Below are 17464 nucleotides of genomic sequence, written 5' to 3'. Positions count from 1 at the left end.
CTCAATCCCCTACACTCCATAAGACCTTATATACTGGACTGGCAACAATTCACACTTCCTAACACAACGCTCCCTAGGCCTAATGTGTTCCTTCTTTATTATAACCATACCCAAATGGCCAAGTACAAGCGGATCGGTCGAAACAACGAACCTCAACCGCTAACAAAAATGTTCTCCTAATAACCAAAACAAGTTCCCACACCTTAATTGAAAACAAACAGATCCCACCAATACCCAACGAACCCATGCATACTTTTAAATTCGGAGAAAATTAAAACATTATCTAGAAATGGTGTCATGAACCAGATCGGAACAACCTGAATACCAACCCTGACTAAATTGAACTCTGTATAGTTCCATGGTTACACCCGAAAAAACTGAACATTGCCACTTTAACTTTCGAACTTCCAACAACCAAGGATAGCTTCCAAACTTGAGCCTACTAGAGATAACGATTCCACAGCCAAACAATCAAGATCACACATACATAGAGACCAAGAGATACACTTTCCAAAAATTGAAAAACGGTTGTTGTATCAATTGCACCTTCAATTGATACAACTTGAAGCCTTCCAATAACCTTAATTGTTGATTATGAACGAATCAGCCACGATTGAAATGGATCGATGTCTAAACCCAATGATTCCCTGCATTGAAGAAAAAATCCCATGCGACCATACATATACCGTACTATAAAGTTGGTTGATAGATTAACAAGTGCCTAAACATGACTATAAATGAGAAACCCATACTATGATCTAACATTGTCCTTTATATCTAATGCCCGACCTGAGCGACTCAAACGCTCTTATCTCAAGATCCTTAGCATTTCCAGAAGAAACTACTGATCACAACAAGTTCCTTACCCAACAATTTTTGTAGCGAGGACAATACATGCGCCCTAGAATACATAAACTTGACGACAACTTGCTATGCGCTTGATCTGACCAATATTTGAATTCTTCGATTCCAATGGACCCTTAGGATCGTAATGTGAAGACTTCCTAACCACGAGCTCTTCAATGGTAGCCTACCTTCCTTCTTGCCTGCAGCAGTAAACATGAACCATAAACCTCGCCCACTTGAATCGGAGATATCCTTGATCTACTGTGGTGAAACCATAAAATTACAATAGCTGGTAATTGTAACATCCAGTTTTTTAGGTAAATTTTATTTTAACTAAAATTTGATTTTTGGAGTCGCCACGGCGTGGCGAGGCATTTTTGGTCGTGATTCTCTTTTGACTCGCCACGACATGGCAAGTAAAGGCCACGACGTGGGCCGCCGCTGACGTCGTAAACCCAAATTTTCCGGGTATTTAAAGGAAAGTGAGAGGCTAGGGTTGTTGATTCTCAACCTCCATCACTCTCAAACCCCATAAACCCTAACCCTAATCCTCCTTGTTGCTCTTTATCTCATTTTAGTAAACTTGTGGTGGTTTTGAAGGAAGAAAAAGAAGAAGAATTAGTGCCTTGGTTCAGGAAGTGATCCTTTCTTCCATTTGTATGCATCTTCTATACTCCTTATAAATCCCCAACCTTTTTGTGTTCTTCTTCATAGATCTAGGTTTTAGAGTGTGTTCTGTTCCTTTTGGAGTGATTTGAGTGGTTATAAGAGATAACGTTTTCAACCTTATGGTTTCTCTATGTCCCTTGAATGCTATATCTTATAGACTGGAACTATGAGGTAAGTTGTGAACCATGCATGGATTTTGGATCATATGTTCCCCTTTTTGACCTAGTTTGAAGAAGTACATGCATGGGTCGTGCATGTCTATAAAGTTTGGATTTTTATCAACCTTTAGGGGTCCTAAGAGCATTCTAGAGAAGTTTCACTAAGGACCTTCGTGATTAAGCGCTTAATAGTAAGTCTTTGCCATTTTTAGCCTCGTGGAACCTAGGGATCGGGGTTTTTTTCTTTTGGGTAGACTTAATGGATAAAGATGGAATTTTATCCTTCTAGACCATATTTCAGACTAGATCTGAGAATTGGAGCTCTTGGGGCTGAAGGAAGAAGCTTAACCTATTAAGATGTCTTGAGCCTAGTGCCCACCACGTGTCCCAAGGTTGCCACGATGTGGCGACTAGGGGAAACCGCGTCTATTTTGTCATTTGAGGGCCACAAAATGACCAAGGATGGCCACAGCGTGGTGAATCAACTTTGATCATTGACTTTTGACTTGCATTGACTTTTAGTCCAACCCCTAGTTTTGGAAGGTAAGCTAAGGGTGTACCTTGTATGGCTGTATATGTGGTATACATCATCTGTTTTTGTGGAAGTAGGAGCGGTAGTAGTTGATCTTCATTTGATAGATGAGTCTCGTCACTATACTCATGGGTCGAAGGCATTAATGTTGGCCCACTGAATTATGTTTGTAGCATGATAGCATGATAGTTGTCTTTTTGACACTTGATGATATTCATGTATGTGCTTGTTGTCTTTATAACTCTTGTTGATGTTATTTTATGATTAGCTGTAGGGGTGAAATAGACCCACTACCGGTTGAAAGATACCGAAGAAGTTGAAATAGACTTGGGGGTGAAGTAGACCCAGTATCGGTTAAAAGATACCGAAGGAGTTGAAATAGACTTAGGGGGAGAAATAGACCCAGTACCGGTTGAAAGATACCGAAAGAGTTGAAATAGACTCTGGGGTGAAATAGACCCACCTTACTTTCTGACTGTTATGTATGTTTCTGTATGGGGTATTTTGGGGAAACTCACTAAGCTTTGTGCTTACAGTTTTACGTTTATGGTTTCAGGTACTTTCGGTTTGAAAGGGAAGGGCCCAACATGATCGCACCGTATCCACCAGTATTTTACATTTGATGAAATGATTTGTACTATGATTACTATTTTATACATTATTACATCCTGGTGGATTTTGGAACGAACAAATGATGGTTTTGATTGTTTTAAAAATAAAATTCTTACATAGTAATTTTTGGGATGTTACAAGTTGGTATCAGAGCCTTGGTTTGAGGGATTCGGGCACACTCTCAGGATTATCTTAACTCAAACTAAGGTATAACAACGTAAATTTCCAAAACAATTTTTCATTTTTAAAACATAATTTCATTCATAAGATATCATAAGAATCCATTGTATCACATGTCATCACAATAAAACAAATCCCAAGATCTCTAATACATAAATCCCATCAGTGTGTACAGATCATGTCGGCGCCTTCCCGCGATCCTCACTGGTACCTGAACTACATCACACAAACACTGTAAGCATACATGCTTAGTGAGTTCCCCAAAATACCACATACGCCACTCAAGGCTATAGCTCTACAAGACCTTCCGGTCCATGTGTCTCAGGGGACTTCCGTCCCACAATCCTGGTAGACCTTCCGGTCCTACCCATAATGACCTTCCGGTCCATATCATTATGACCTTTCGGTCCATATCATAATGACCTTCCGGTCCATAACATACTACTCATAACATAACATAGCACATACATATTAAATAACAGCATGCATCACATACTCCTCATAGCACAGAAGACCTTCCGGTCACACATATTACCACTCTAGGTAAAGTATAGTGAGAAGACTCATCTCGTATGATGTTGGATAACCTCTCGTGCTCGATAACCCGACCTAGCCTCTTCCTATCAACACAATAACATCTCTAATTAATACTTTCTCTTGTCCTCATTTCTAAGGAGTGGGTAGAAGACCATTCTTCTAGAACCAGCTTGACCAGAACCCTATGGTCAACTGAAGTCAACTTAAGTCAACGGTCAAACTTTGACCAGACTCGTCGAGTGCACTCGTGTGACTCGGCGAGTCCAGGTGTCTTCCGAATCCTCATAGGTCCTCACTCGACTCGTCGAGTTAACCTTTCACTCGACGGGTTACTACCGGTCATTCATGAATCGCGGGGCAACCCGACTCGACTCGTCGAGTCCCCTTATGGACTCGGCGAGTTCCTTCCATGGCAACACTCAAATGACCTTCTGAGGTCAGATCTACTTCTCTAACCTATAGATCTGACCTTACCATACTCAATAATCACGTAAAGGTCCGACCTTTACACTCATGCAACGTTCAATATGCTTCTTTTGGTGAAATAGCCTCTAAAATGGCAACCTAGGCTCATATCTCTAAGGAAGTAGCATAAAGCAGGGAGGTTGGGGCTCTCTGGACCTCTCATGGTCCAGATCTAGAGTTTAACACTGAAAGGGACATCAAGCATCATATCCAAGCCAATAAAGGATAGAGAAAACCCTAGATTCAAGGGTTCTTCACCAAAACAGAAAAGGGTTCGATTTAATACCTCAAAGATGGAGTTTCCTTGCTTGAAATCACAGAATAGCAACCCCCTTGACCTTCTTTTGCTGGAATCTCCTTCTTCTTTGCAAAAACCACACCAACAAGGATTAAAATAGCCCTTCTCTTCACACCACACACTCAAGCTCACTAGGGTTTCTCTCTCTGGTCTGGTAGCCCCAAATGAGGGCCATAAGGTTCCTTAAATAGGGCACAGACCCAAGGATTTAGGGTTTCCACCCACAACGCCTACTCGGCGAGTCTACTCTTGGACTCGTTGAGTAGTTCATTTAACTCACGTGGCCACCCCGCTTCTACTCGACGAGTTATAGCACCAACTCGTCGAGTAGGTCAATGATTCACAAAAATAAATAATTAAAATAATATACCTGGAAATCCGGGTGTTACAATTCTCCCCCACTAGAATCAGACTGCGCCCTCGAAGTCTCGTTCTGCAAACAGCTCTGGATATTGTTCCCGCATCTCCAACTCCGGCTCCGAAGTCAGCTCGGACCCTTTCCGATGTTGCCACTGGACCTGAACCAGGGACACCTCCTTGTTCCTCAGAACCTTGATCCTCCGATCCAAGATCGCGATCGGTTTGTCAACATAATTCAGGCTCGCATCCACCTTAATATCTTCTAGTGGTACTACCGCCGACTCGTCGGCTATACACTTCCTCAACTGAGACACATGGAAGGTATCATGTATCTGGCTCAACTCCGCAGGTAGCTCCAAACGATACGCTACCCTGCCCACCCTCGCGGTCACCCTAAAAGGGCCAATGTACCGGGGCCCCAGCTTGCCCCTCTTCCTGAATCGGATCACTCCTTTCCACGGAGACACCTTCAGGACTACGAAGTCACCAACCTGAAACTCGAGCTCGGATCGTCGCTTATCCGCATAACTTTTCTGGCGACTCTGAGATGTCAGCAACCTTTGTCTGACCTGCTGTATCTGTTCAGTCGTCTGAAGCACTATCTCAGTGCTACCCATCACTCACTGCCCTACCTCTCCCCAGCAGATGGGAGTCCGACACCTCCTCCCATACAACAACTCGAAGGGAGGCATACCAATACTCGAATGGTGGCTGTTGTTATGGGAAAACTCAACCAATGGTAAGTATGTGTCCCAACTCCCTCCGAAGTCCAACACACATGCTCGAAGAATGTCCTCGAGCGTCTGAATCGTCCGCTCACTCTGTCCGTCCGTCTGTGGGTGGTAAGCGGTGCTGAAATGCAACCTCGTGCCCAACTCATCATGGAATTTCTTCCAGAATCTGGAAGTGAAACGTACATCTCGATCTGACACAATCGAGATCGGTACTCCATGCCGCGATACCACCTCTCTCACATACATCTCTGCCAGCCTCTCTGCGGAAGAGCTCTCACTAATAGCAAGGAAGTGGGCGCTCTTCGTCAGCCGGTCAACGATCACCCAAATTGCATCGACACCCCTCGCGGTCCTCGGCAATTTGGTGATAAAATCCATGGAAATCTGTTCCCACTTCCACTGGGGAACCTCGAGTGGCTGCAACTTGCCATGCAGACGTTGGTGCTCGGCCGTAACCATGCGACAGGTCAAGCACCTCTCAACAAACCACACCACATCCCTCTTCATACAGGGCCACCAATACTCTCTCTTCAGGTCCAAATACATCTTAGTGGCCCCGGGATGGATCGAGAACCTCGATCTGTGCACCTCCTCCATCAGGATGGTACGTGCCCCGCCCGTAAACGGCACCCATATCCGACCCTGAAAGGTTATAAGCCCTCGGCTATCGGTAACAATCTCAGATACCTATCCAATCACCCGCTCTCTCTTGGGGTTCTCTGGTCTCACAGCCTCCACCTGGGCCTCTCGGATGGCATCCAACACCGGAGTCATCACCGTCATCCTCATACAAATATCTCGTATCGGAGCACTCTCCGCCCTACGGCTCAGGGCATCGGCTACAACGTTAGCCTTGCCTGGGTGGTACAGGATCTCGCAGTCATAATCCTTTACCACATCCAACCATCTCCTCTGGCGCATGTTTAGGTTGGGCTAATCCATCAAGTACTTCAAACTCTTGTGGTCCGTGTATATGATACACCGAACCCCATACAAATAGTGACGCCATATCTTGAGGGCGAACACCACGGCCCCCAACTCCAAATCGTGGGTGGGATACCTCACCTCGTGAGGCTTCAGCTGCCTCGATGCGTACGCTATCACGTGCCCTCTCTGCATAAGCACCACACCCAACCCCGATATCGCTACGTCACAATACACCATAAAATCCTCCATTCCCTCTGGAAGGGCTAACACTGGGGCTTCGCACAGCTTCTGGAGAAGAGTCTCAAATGAGGTCTGCTACTCTGGACCCCACGTAAAAGCAACGCCCTTCCGGGTCAACCTAGTGAGTGACACGACAATCTTGGAGAAATCCTTGATAAATCTCCGATAGCAGCCGGCCAACCCCAGAAAACTCCTGATCTCGGTGGGGGATCTCGGCACCTCCCAACTCATTACCGCCTCATTCTTGGCCGGATCGACCAATATCCCATTCTGATTAACGAGATGCGCCAAGAATTGGACCTCTCGTAACCAGAAATCACACTTGGAGAATTTGGCGTAAAGCCTCTCCGATCTCAAAACCACAAGGATCTCCCTCAAATGCTCCTCATGCTGCTCTCGGGATCTCGAATACACCAGAATATCGTCGATGAACATGATCACCGATCGATCTAACATCGGCCTGCACACCCTGTTCATGAGATCCATGAACGCTGCCGGTGCATTGGTGAGCCCAAAAGGCATCACCACGAACTCGTAATGCCCATAACGAGTCATGAGCGCCGTCTTCTGGATATCCTCATCTCGCACTCTCATCTGGTGATATCCAGACCTCAAATCTATCTTGGAGAACCAAGACGCTCCCTGTAACTGATCGAACAGATCATCGATCCTTGGTAAGGGGTAACAGTTCTTGACCGTCAACTTGTTCAGCTCCCGGTAATCAATGCACATCCGGTGTGAACCATCCTTTTTCTTGACAAAAAGGATCGGCGCTCCCCACGTCGAGCTACTCGGTCGAATAAACCCCTTCCCCAGCAGCTCCTGAAGCTGCGAGGATAACTCCTGCATCTCTGGCGGCGCAAGGCGATAAGGCGCCTTGGCGATAGGCACTGCCCCCGGAACCAAATCGATACGGAACTCCACCTGCCTCTCGGGAGGCACACCCGGCAACTCCTTAGGAAAAACATCCGGGAACTCACGCACTATCAGAACATCATCAATCGAACTCGATCTCTCATGCCACTCGTGTATCCATCACATAAGCTACAAACCCACTGCAGCCCTGCTGTAAACTCTGTCTTGCTCTGGAAGCCGAACAAAATGCTGACCCACATCGGGTACCCTCGCCATATACAGTCAGCACTCCCCCACTAGGGTCTCGTATCGTCACCGTCTGCCGCTCGCAATCTATAACCGCCCCAAATCGGCTCAACCAATCCATACCCACTATAATGTAAACGTCCCCCATCGCAATCGGGACCAGATCTATCGGGAACTCAACACCGAAGATCTCGAGTACACATCCTCGAATCACGTCAGTAGCATACACCGCTCGCTCGTCAGCTATGGAAATTCGTAGAGGTCGACTCAACGCCTCTCGTCGAATACTGATGTGCTGACTAAATGCTAACGACACAAATGATCGACTCGCACCCGAGTCAAATAACACCAAAGCAGGTACATAACTCACAAGAAAAGTAGCTACGCATATCATAATATAAGCACAATATCTCAACTCAGCATAAATAAAAGAATGAATACATACCAGCCACGACATCGGGTGCTGCGCGGACTTCCTCCGCTGTCAACTGGAAGGCTCTACCGCGAGCCTTCGGTGCCTCGGCCTTCACTGGCGGACCCTCAGTAGCTCGTGCAGTAGCAGGGGCAGATCCATGTGCTGATCCCTGTGACAGCTGTGGGCACTCGGCCCTCCGGTGACCCGTCTGGTTGCAATGAAAGCAAACCATAAATCCCTTGGGGCAGTCCTTGGCTATATGCCCCTCCTTGCCACATTTGTAGCAAGCACCCGCCCGACACACTCCATCATGTCCCTTGCCGCACTTCCCACAAGTGCGGCCCTTCTGGCCTCCAGAACTCGTATCAGCGGGCTTAGCCCGCTTGGCTGCCGGCTGTACCTGTATCGGTCGCCTGTCACTCCTCTGAGACTCGGCCTCCTCCCTGGCCTGAGTCTCTAGCTCAATCTCCCTCTTCCGGGCATTTTCCTGAAGCTCGGCAAACGTCCGGTACGTCGAGTTCGCCACGAACTCGCGAATGTCTCTCCTCAGTATGCTCAGATACCGGCTCATGCGTGCCTGCTCGGTAGACACATGCTGAGGGCAAAACATCGCCCTCTCATGAAACTTCCTAGTGATCACAGTAACAGAATCAGGACCCTGCTTGAGGGACAAGAACTCCTGGGTAAATCGTTCCCTTTCCACCGGGGGAACGTACTCATCACGAAACATAGTGGTGAACCTCTCCCAGGTCACCGCAGTAAGCTCAGCAGGGGTGAAATCCACCGACACAAACTTCCACCAGTCCTTCGCCCCCAATCGAAGCTGGTTCAGCGCGAACCGTACTCTCAGATGCTCCGGACACGAGCAGGTGTAGAAGCATCCCTCAATGTCAGAAATCCATCTCATCGCAGCAATCGGATCCTGCGTCCCATCAAACTCTGGCGGCTTCGTGTTGCTGAACTCCCGGAACAGCAACGAGTCACCCCCCTGAGGTCTAGCAGCAGCAATAGATGCAGTAGCTGCAGCCTCAGTAATCGCTGCGTATCTCTCGTCAAACGTCTCAATCAGGGTGGTCTTGATAGACCCAAACATCTCTGGTATCTCTGTACGGATAGCCGCAGCCACCTCATCGTGGATCATCTGACGAAGCTCCTCGTCACTCACGCCGTTGGCCTCTGCTCTGTGGCGTTTCCCAACCATGATGTCTCTGAAATACAACATAAAAATATCAGAGACTCGCTCGAGTATGCATGCACTCGATAACCCATCCCTACTTGTTCCTTAGTACCCTAAGGATTCTTACTTGGACTGCGCACTGATCCGGTGTTTTCAGTAGTACGGGCCCTATACTACCGCCCACACCGCATCAGTATTCACCTCAAGTCCTCCTCCTAGGTTCCCAGATCACAAGTACTCTACCTCTCACTAAGTACAGGCTACCCTTCGGTAGGCCCCTCATAAGCTCCTCACTGCTACCTACTCACTCTCAAGCATCTCATAGCAGCAGTAATCTCCTAGGCTAAGGCATCACAAATCAGGCCACTCTAGTCCTAACATTACCTAGCCTTCTCTAGCATACATAACATATCATATCATATCTCATAAGACATAATGTAAGGGTATTTTGGGAAATCACCGTTCGGGCGCTGACTGATCGCACACACTGCTTCTTTCCGTTTTTCTCAAATTCTTTTACTTTTGAGAAAAATTGTTTCTTTTGTGAAAAACTTTCTCAAATCCTCAGTTTGAGTTCAGATACACCCGGAGGTGCATCCAAATCCCTCAAACCAAGGCTCTGATACCAACTTGTAACAACGTAAATTTCCACAACAATTTTTCATTTTTAAAACATAATTTCATTCATAAGATATCATAAGAATCCATTGTATCACATGTCATCACAATAAAACAAATCCCAAGATCTCTAATACATAAATCCCATCAGTGTGTACAGATCATGTCGGCGCCTTCCCGCGATCCTCACTGGTACCTGAAACACATCACACAAACACTGTAAGCATACATGCTTAGTGAGTTCCCCAAAATACCACATACGCCACTCAAGGCTATAGATCTACAAGACCTTTCGGTCCATGTGTCTTAGGGGACTTCCGTCCCATAATCCAGGTATACCTTCCGGTCCTACCCATAATGACCTTCCGGTCCATATCATAATGACCTTCCGGTCCATATCATAATGACCTTCCGGTCCATATCATAATGACCTTTCGGTCCATAACATACAACTCATAACATAACATAGCACATACATATTAAATAACAGCATGCATCACATACTCCTCATAGCACATAAGACCTTCCGGTCACACATATTACCACTCTAGGTAAAGTATAGTGAGAAGACTCATCTCGTACGATGTCGGATAACCTCTCGTGCTCGATAACCCGACCTAGCCTCTTCCTATCAACACAATAACATCTCTAATTAATACTTTCTCTTGTCCTCATTTCTAAGGAGTGGGTAGAAGACCATTCTACCCCTCCCAGGTCTCTCTCTAGAACCAGCTTGACCAGAACCTTATGGTCAACTGAAGTCAACGGTCAAACTTTGACCAGACTCGTCGAGTGCACTCGTGTGACTCGGCGAGTCCAGGCATCTTCCGAATCCTCATAGGTCCTCACTCGACTCGTCGAGTTAACCTTTCACTCGACGGGTTACTACCGGTCATGAATCGCGGGGCAACCCGACTCGACTCGTCGAGTCCCCTTATGGACTCGACGAGTTCCTTCCATGGCAACACTCAACTGACCTTTTGAGGTTAGATCTGCTTCTCTAACCTATAGATCTGACCTTACCATACTCAATAATCACGTAAAGGTCCGACCTTTACACTCATGCAACTTTCAATATGCTTCTTTTGGTGAAATAGCCTCTAAAATGGCAACCTAGGCTCATATCTCTAAGGAAGTAGCATAAATCAGGGAGGTTGGGGCTCTCTGGACCTCTCAAGGTCCAGATCTAGAGTTTAACACTCAAAGGGACATCAAGCATCATATCCAAGCCAATAAAGGATAGAGAAAACCCTAGATTCAAGGGTTCTTCACCAAAACAGAAAAGGGTTCGATTTAATACCTCAAATATGGAGTTTCCTTGCTTGAAATCACAGAATAGCAACCCCCTTTACCTTCTTTTGCAGGAATCTCCTTCTTCTTTGCAAAAACCACACCAACAAGGATTAAAATAACTCTTCTCTTCACACCACACAATCAAATTCACTAGGGTTTCTCTCTCTGGACTGGTAGCCGCAAATGAGTTCCATAAGGTTCCTTAAATAGGGCAAAGGCCCGAGGATTTAGGGTTTCCACCCACAGCGCCTACTCGGCGAGTCTACTCTTGGACTCGTCGAGTAGTTCATTTAACTCACGTGGCCACCCCGCTTCTACTCGACGAGTTATAGCACCAAATCGTCGAGTAGGTCAATGATTCACAAAAATAAATAATTAAAATAATATACCTGGAAATCCGGGTGTTATATAAGGAATTGGTAATCTTTTTGAAAGAAAATGAGTTTTCTAAATAGATTTTTATAAAACAGGGGATGCGATGCGTGCAATCAGCCGATCAGAAGTAACTATTTGCCAAAATACCCATACATATGTTCTGCTTGTTGTTTTGTTATGAGTATATGAGAATTGCATGCTCGATTAGGGAAAAGGATCTTCTCATGATTTGCATGATAGAATGCTAAGAGAGATGCCTTTATATACCTGTTGATTGAGCTTTTGGAACGACATGCTAATATGGACTTCAGATTGTTGGATATAATGGCTTAATTAAGTGAGGCACTGGTTTAGATTACCTGATGCTCGAATGTTGCTTGGTCTGTGCTTTTAGGGACCCCCAATAATAATGGCTAACTATTAAGCGAATACGTTAGATTACATGTTGCAGAGATTAGATAATTTTAGAAGGTTAGGTTTAACTCTATGGCGCAACTCTTGTTTGAGTCCAACCATTGTAGTGTGATACCTTGTAGTAGAAGAATTATTTTGTGCCTATGGCATGTAAGTGTATTTGTGAGGTAGTTAGAAGGTACTAAAAGGAGTCTCTTCTACAGCTGATGGCGGAGAGTGGTGAGATGGGAACCGTAGGAAGGTATAGGAGGAATGTTAGAATGTGCTTATGTGAGCATTTTTGAAAGAGATGTCCTAGAAGGAGAATCTAGGAAGATTAGCAATGTTGGTAGAAGTTCCTAGCATCGAAGAATCAAGTTAGTTGGAGAATGCCTTTCTATGTTTTGTGGCCTATACAATGTTACTGCTCGAATGTTGCTTGCTTTGTGCTTTGTGGGACCCATATTGATGTGGACTAATTATTAAATGAATATGTTAAGTTACATGTTGCAATGGTTAAATAATTCTAGAATGATTGATTTGGCCATATTGTGCAACTCTCATTTGTGTCTAACCATTTTAGGGTTAGGGTCTTTTATTCGAAAGATTATTTAAGTTTTATTGCATGTCATTGTATTCATGATGTAGTTAGTTGATGTTAGTAGGGGTTCTTAAGCAACTGATGAAAGGGTGAGGTGGGAATCCTAGGAGAACGTAGGAAGTACCATAGAGGAATTGGTGCGTTGTCTAGCGGTGTGTATTCATTTGAGATCGGGTATATGTAATTGGATCGATCTGTAGTGGACATGAGTAGTTACTTAGAAGATCCAAAACGATTCTTAAGGAAAGTATGGATAGGTGTGGAAGGTAGTATTGGGTTCGTACTACTGAAATTATAGGATCCATACTCGAGTCAAGGAAAGCTTTCGGAGATTGGGGGTAGATTATATGGTTTGGCACCATGATTCATTGAAATATGTCTCCGTCTTTTTCAGTTTATCGGTTATGGTTGTTCAGGTTGAGGATGGGTCTGGTGATTGTTTGGGCCTTAGTGGCTATGTCATATTAGGTTTGAATGGTGCAGACCTAGGTGAGTTAGTAGATTTGAGGTCTCGATGGCCTTGCTCGATGTAACGCCCGGATCCCGGTACGTATTTTAAATAAAAGTAATTTCATTTTTCACCGGGACTCGGCGAGTTGGAGGCCCAACTCGTCGAGTAGACCAGACTTTGGACACGGGTTTTATGTAACCTACTCGGCGAGTCGGGAGCTCGACTCGGCAAGTAGGACTCTCTAGATGAAACCCTAATATTTAGGGTTTCCACCCTATTTAAACAACTTATCTTGTCCCAAACCAGCCTCCATCGTCCATCCCAGTGCAGAAAATCCCTAACTCGAAACCCTAATCATTTATTGAGTGTTCTTGAGCTTTTTGGTGCCATTTTTTGTGTATTTGAAGTTTGAGAAGGTGAAGGAAGCTTGAGAGATCAAAAGGAAGCAAGAAGATCAAGAGATTTTGGCACATTTCCAGCTCACTTGAGGTATAAATCTAAAACCTTAACCATCCATCTCTTAGATCTTTAGTTAGGGTTCATTTCTACCTTTTCTAAGCCTTTGAAGTGCCATATTCGGGATTTTGGGGTTATAAAGGGGTATGACTTCAGATCTGGAACCATTGAGGGTTCCTATGGAATAAAGGTGCTAACTTCATTTCCATAAGAGCCCCATGCACGTTGTAGACTCCATTTTAGGGCCATTTGTGCCAAATACCCCATGCATGAACATCAATTTTGTAACTTAACATGTATTATGGACCCTAGGTGGCTAGATCTATGTTTTGAATGTGTTAAACCCGATTGAAATCACCTGTATGGACATGGACTTTGGGGGACTCGGCGATTCGTTCATAGGACTCGACGAGTCGGGGTATGGTTTCCTAACCCTTTTCTGTTTTGATCGAACTGGTTGAGTCTAGAAATGGACTCAACAATTTAGATGTGAAATTTGTCCTGAAAATATTGGAACTCGGCAAATTCAAGATCAGAACTAGGAGAGTTCAAGGCTAGTCCCAAACTGCATGAAGACGAACTCGACGAGTTCATAAGGAACTCGACGAGTCTAGGGCTAAATGTGCCTTCTTGCATGAAGGAGGACTCGGCGAGTTCAAGGATGAACTCGGCGAGTCATTTGTAGAATGCCCTGACTTGGTATGAAGGAAAACTCGACGAAGTGCGTGAAAGGCTCGACGAGTAGGGTCAGGGTTTTAATGTTTTAAGGATTTGGGGAATCGGCGAGTCGAGTCAACCAGACGTTGACTTTGACCTAGAGTTGACTTTGACCAAGGTGTTGACCTTGACTTTGGCTTTGACCTGACTAACCCTTGTAAGGGTTAAGAGTATGTAATGGTAAATTAAGTAAGGTTGTTATGTGTAGGAGTTGAGAGGAGTTGATCCTGACAGCAAGAATAGTTCAAAAACTTCACGACACTGAGGTGAGTTACCTTCCAGTACAAGTGGGTCTACGGACTCAATGCTGACCCAGTAGTAGGGAATTGTTTGATAGGTAATTGTCTTTGTGATATTTACCTGGGTTGCCACTATCTGATATGTTCTATATGCTTGTATGCTATGATGCTAGGTGATAGTGGTAGTAAGGGGAATAGTCCCCATGTTACAGTTGTAAGGACCAAAGGGGGTAGGTCGGGCACCCCGGTGTGCCTGACAGTATGATTATGTTATTATGTGGTAGTAGTAGGGGGTGAAATAGTCCACGTGACCGGTTGAGATAAACCGGAGGGGTAGGTCGGACACCCCGGTATGTCTGACAGGGGTAGGTTAGGCACCCCGGTATGCCTAGCAGGGTAGGTCGGGCACCCAGATATGCCTGACAGTATGTTTATAGTATGGTATGTGGTATGATGGGGGAACTCACTAAGCTTCGTGCTTACAATTTTCAGTTTTGGTTTCAGGTAACTCTTCAGCGAAGGGGAAAGAGCCGGCACGGTAGCAGCGCATCGCACACTTATGTTTTCTGCACTTTGAGATCCATGGGATTGTACTCTGACGTTATTACTATTTTATGTTATGGTTTTGAAACACGTGGCTAAGGTTTTATGAAATGATATGAAACGTTGATGTTTTTCAGTAAACCGTTTTATAAGTTACTTAATTAAAAACAAAAGTTTTGGTCTTGGAAATTGGGATGTTACAAGTTGGTATTAGAGCCTTGGTTTGAGGGATTCAGACACATATTCGGGGTGTTTGAACTCAAATCGAGGGTATGAAATATTTTTACAAGAAAATATTTTTCTAAAAATTTAAAATAAAAAGGTTTTGAGAACGAACATGGTGTGTGATGCGTGCGACCGGCCGAGCTCAAGTAAGTTTTCCCCAAGATACCCATACATGTTATGTTATGATGTGATATGATTGTGAGAACTGCATGATAGATTAGGGATAAGGATCCAGGGAGGATGCCTTGTATGCCTGTTGTATGTGTATGAGAACTTCATGCTAGATTAAGGCTAAGGATCTAGGAAGCTGGATTATATGCCTGCTATATATGCTTATTGAGCTACATGCTAGGACGGATTAGTCGGTAAAATGATGGCCTGAGTAGGACATGCTTGGTATGGTTACTCAACACTCGAATGCTACTTGCTTTGTGCTTTTAGAAGTTCTAGTTATCTTTAACTAACTAGTAAACGAATACGTTAAGTTACATATTTCGAGGACTAAATAATTTCAGAAGGTTAGGTCTAGCCCTATTGCGCAGCTCTTGTTTGAGTCCAACCGTTGTAGGGCAGGATCTCTCATTCGAATAATTATATGATCTTAGTGATATGTGATGGTATTCGCGAGCTTGTTAGGTAAGGGTGGCAGGAATTCCTTATGCGGCTGATGGCGGAGAGTAGATCGGAGAGTTACCCTAGGGTAAGCCTAGGACGAGATCAGTGCAGCGAGAAGTAGTAGTGGAAGGGACTTGGTGAAGTAAAGGAAATCCTTGAGGAAAGTACGGATAGATGTGGAAGGTAGTATGGGCATGTACTACTGAAAGCAGAGGATCCGTAATCGAGCCAAGGAGGGCCGAGATAGAACAAGGGAACTTGTAGAATGTGTAAGACCTCTCGAGGTTATGTATGGCCCTGGCGATTATGTGCTTTGTTTCAGAATGGTGATGATCATGAGACACGGAGGAGGATTAGGTTCAGGATCAGGTTCGGGATCAGGTGCCAAGCCAGTTGATGAGTGACTACGTGATTTCATTTCTTCTGAGATCACTAGAGGCATCCTTAAGTCGACCCCGGTGATTTTCGGGTCGATCAAGGAAGGGATTATTAAGTTGATGAAGGATCGCCTCAGGGCGTTTAGGAGTGCTGGGCGGCTAGCCAGTCAGGGGCGCACACTGACCTTTAAGGACTTCAGGGGATGCGGTGCGCCATACTTCCACAGGGGTAAAGGAGCCCATTGCCGCCACGAGATGGATTGCAGACATGGAGTCTGCTCAGTTGACTAGCTTCTGCCATGAGGGGTCGAAGGTTCGGTATGCTGCTGGATGTTTGAGGGACAGGGCCAAGGATTGGTGGGAGTCAGTTGGTGATTCGTTGGGAGCCTCAGTCGTTGAGGTTATGACGTGGTCTGACTTTGTGACCAGGTTTAGGGCTGAGTTTGCACCGGCTGTGGAGCTTCAGCAACTGGTCAGGGAGTTTCTTGACACGAGGCAGACGAAAGAGACGGTGGCGGAGATTATCGCCTAGTTTCGGGAGAGGGCCTTATTGGTGCCCCTGTATGCAGGAGATGAGGAGATGCGGAGGACCCGCTATCATGGTATGTTGAGGGCTGATATCCGGGAGCATGTCAGCTACTCGGCATGCCCGACCCTGGATTCTATGATTGCCAGGGCGAGGGAGAGGGAGATCGACTTGGAGCACATCAGGAAGAGGAAGGCAGAGGTGATTGGGGTTTCGGGGAAGAAACCCAAGGGATTCGACTCTATGTCGAAGGTCCTTCAGGGCCGGAGCCTCTGCGGGAAGTGCGACAAGCTACATGAGGGGCCATGTAGATTAGGTTCATTGAGCTGCTATAAGTGCGGCAAGACGGGGGAATTTAGAAAGGATTGTACAACCCCTACCCCCATCATTTCGACATCGGAGTTGCTGTGTTTTCACTACAACCAGCGAGGCCATAAAAAGGCCAACTGCCCATGATTGACAGCATCAGCAGAGCTAGTGGCGGCGCCAGCTCCAGCGACCCTGCAGATTATTGATGGCCGGCAGGGCAAGTCAGAGGCTCCAGTGGTGAGGAGTCGAGCCTTCCATTTAACTACCGAGGAGGCGCGCGCCGCACCCGATGTATTGACGGGTATGATTTCTTCTCCCTAAATTTTATTATATGTTGTTTATGATATTTATGTGTCGTGTTATGTGTTTTGTTTAGGATCGTTCCATGTGAACTGTATCCCAGTTCAGGTGTTGTTCAATTCAGGTGCTACCCGATCTTTTATCTCTCTTGCACTTAGCAAGAAGTTCCCTGAGT

This window comes from Lactuca virosa, chromosome 9, assembly GCF_052849685.1.
Source record: "Lactuca virosa cultivar CGN04683 chromosome 9, Lactuca_virosa_CGN04683_v6, whole genome shotgun sequence".
NCBI lineage: Eukaryota > Viridiplantae > Streptophyta > Magnoliopsida > Asterales > Asteraceae > Lactuca > Lactuca virosa.
Note: the sequence above shows the minus strand (reverse complement) of the source record.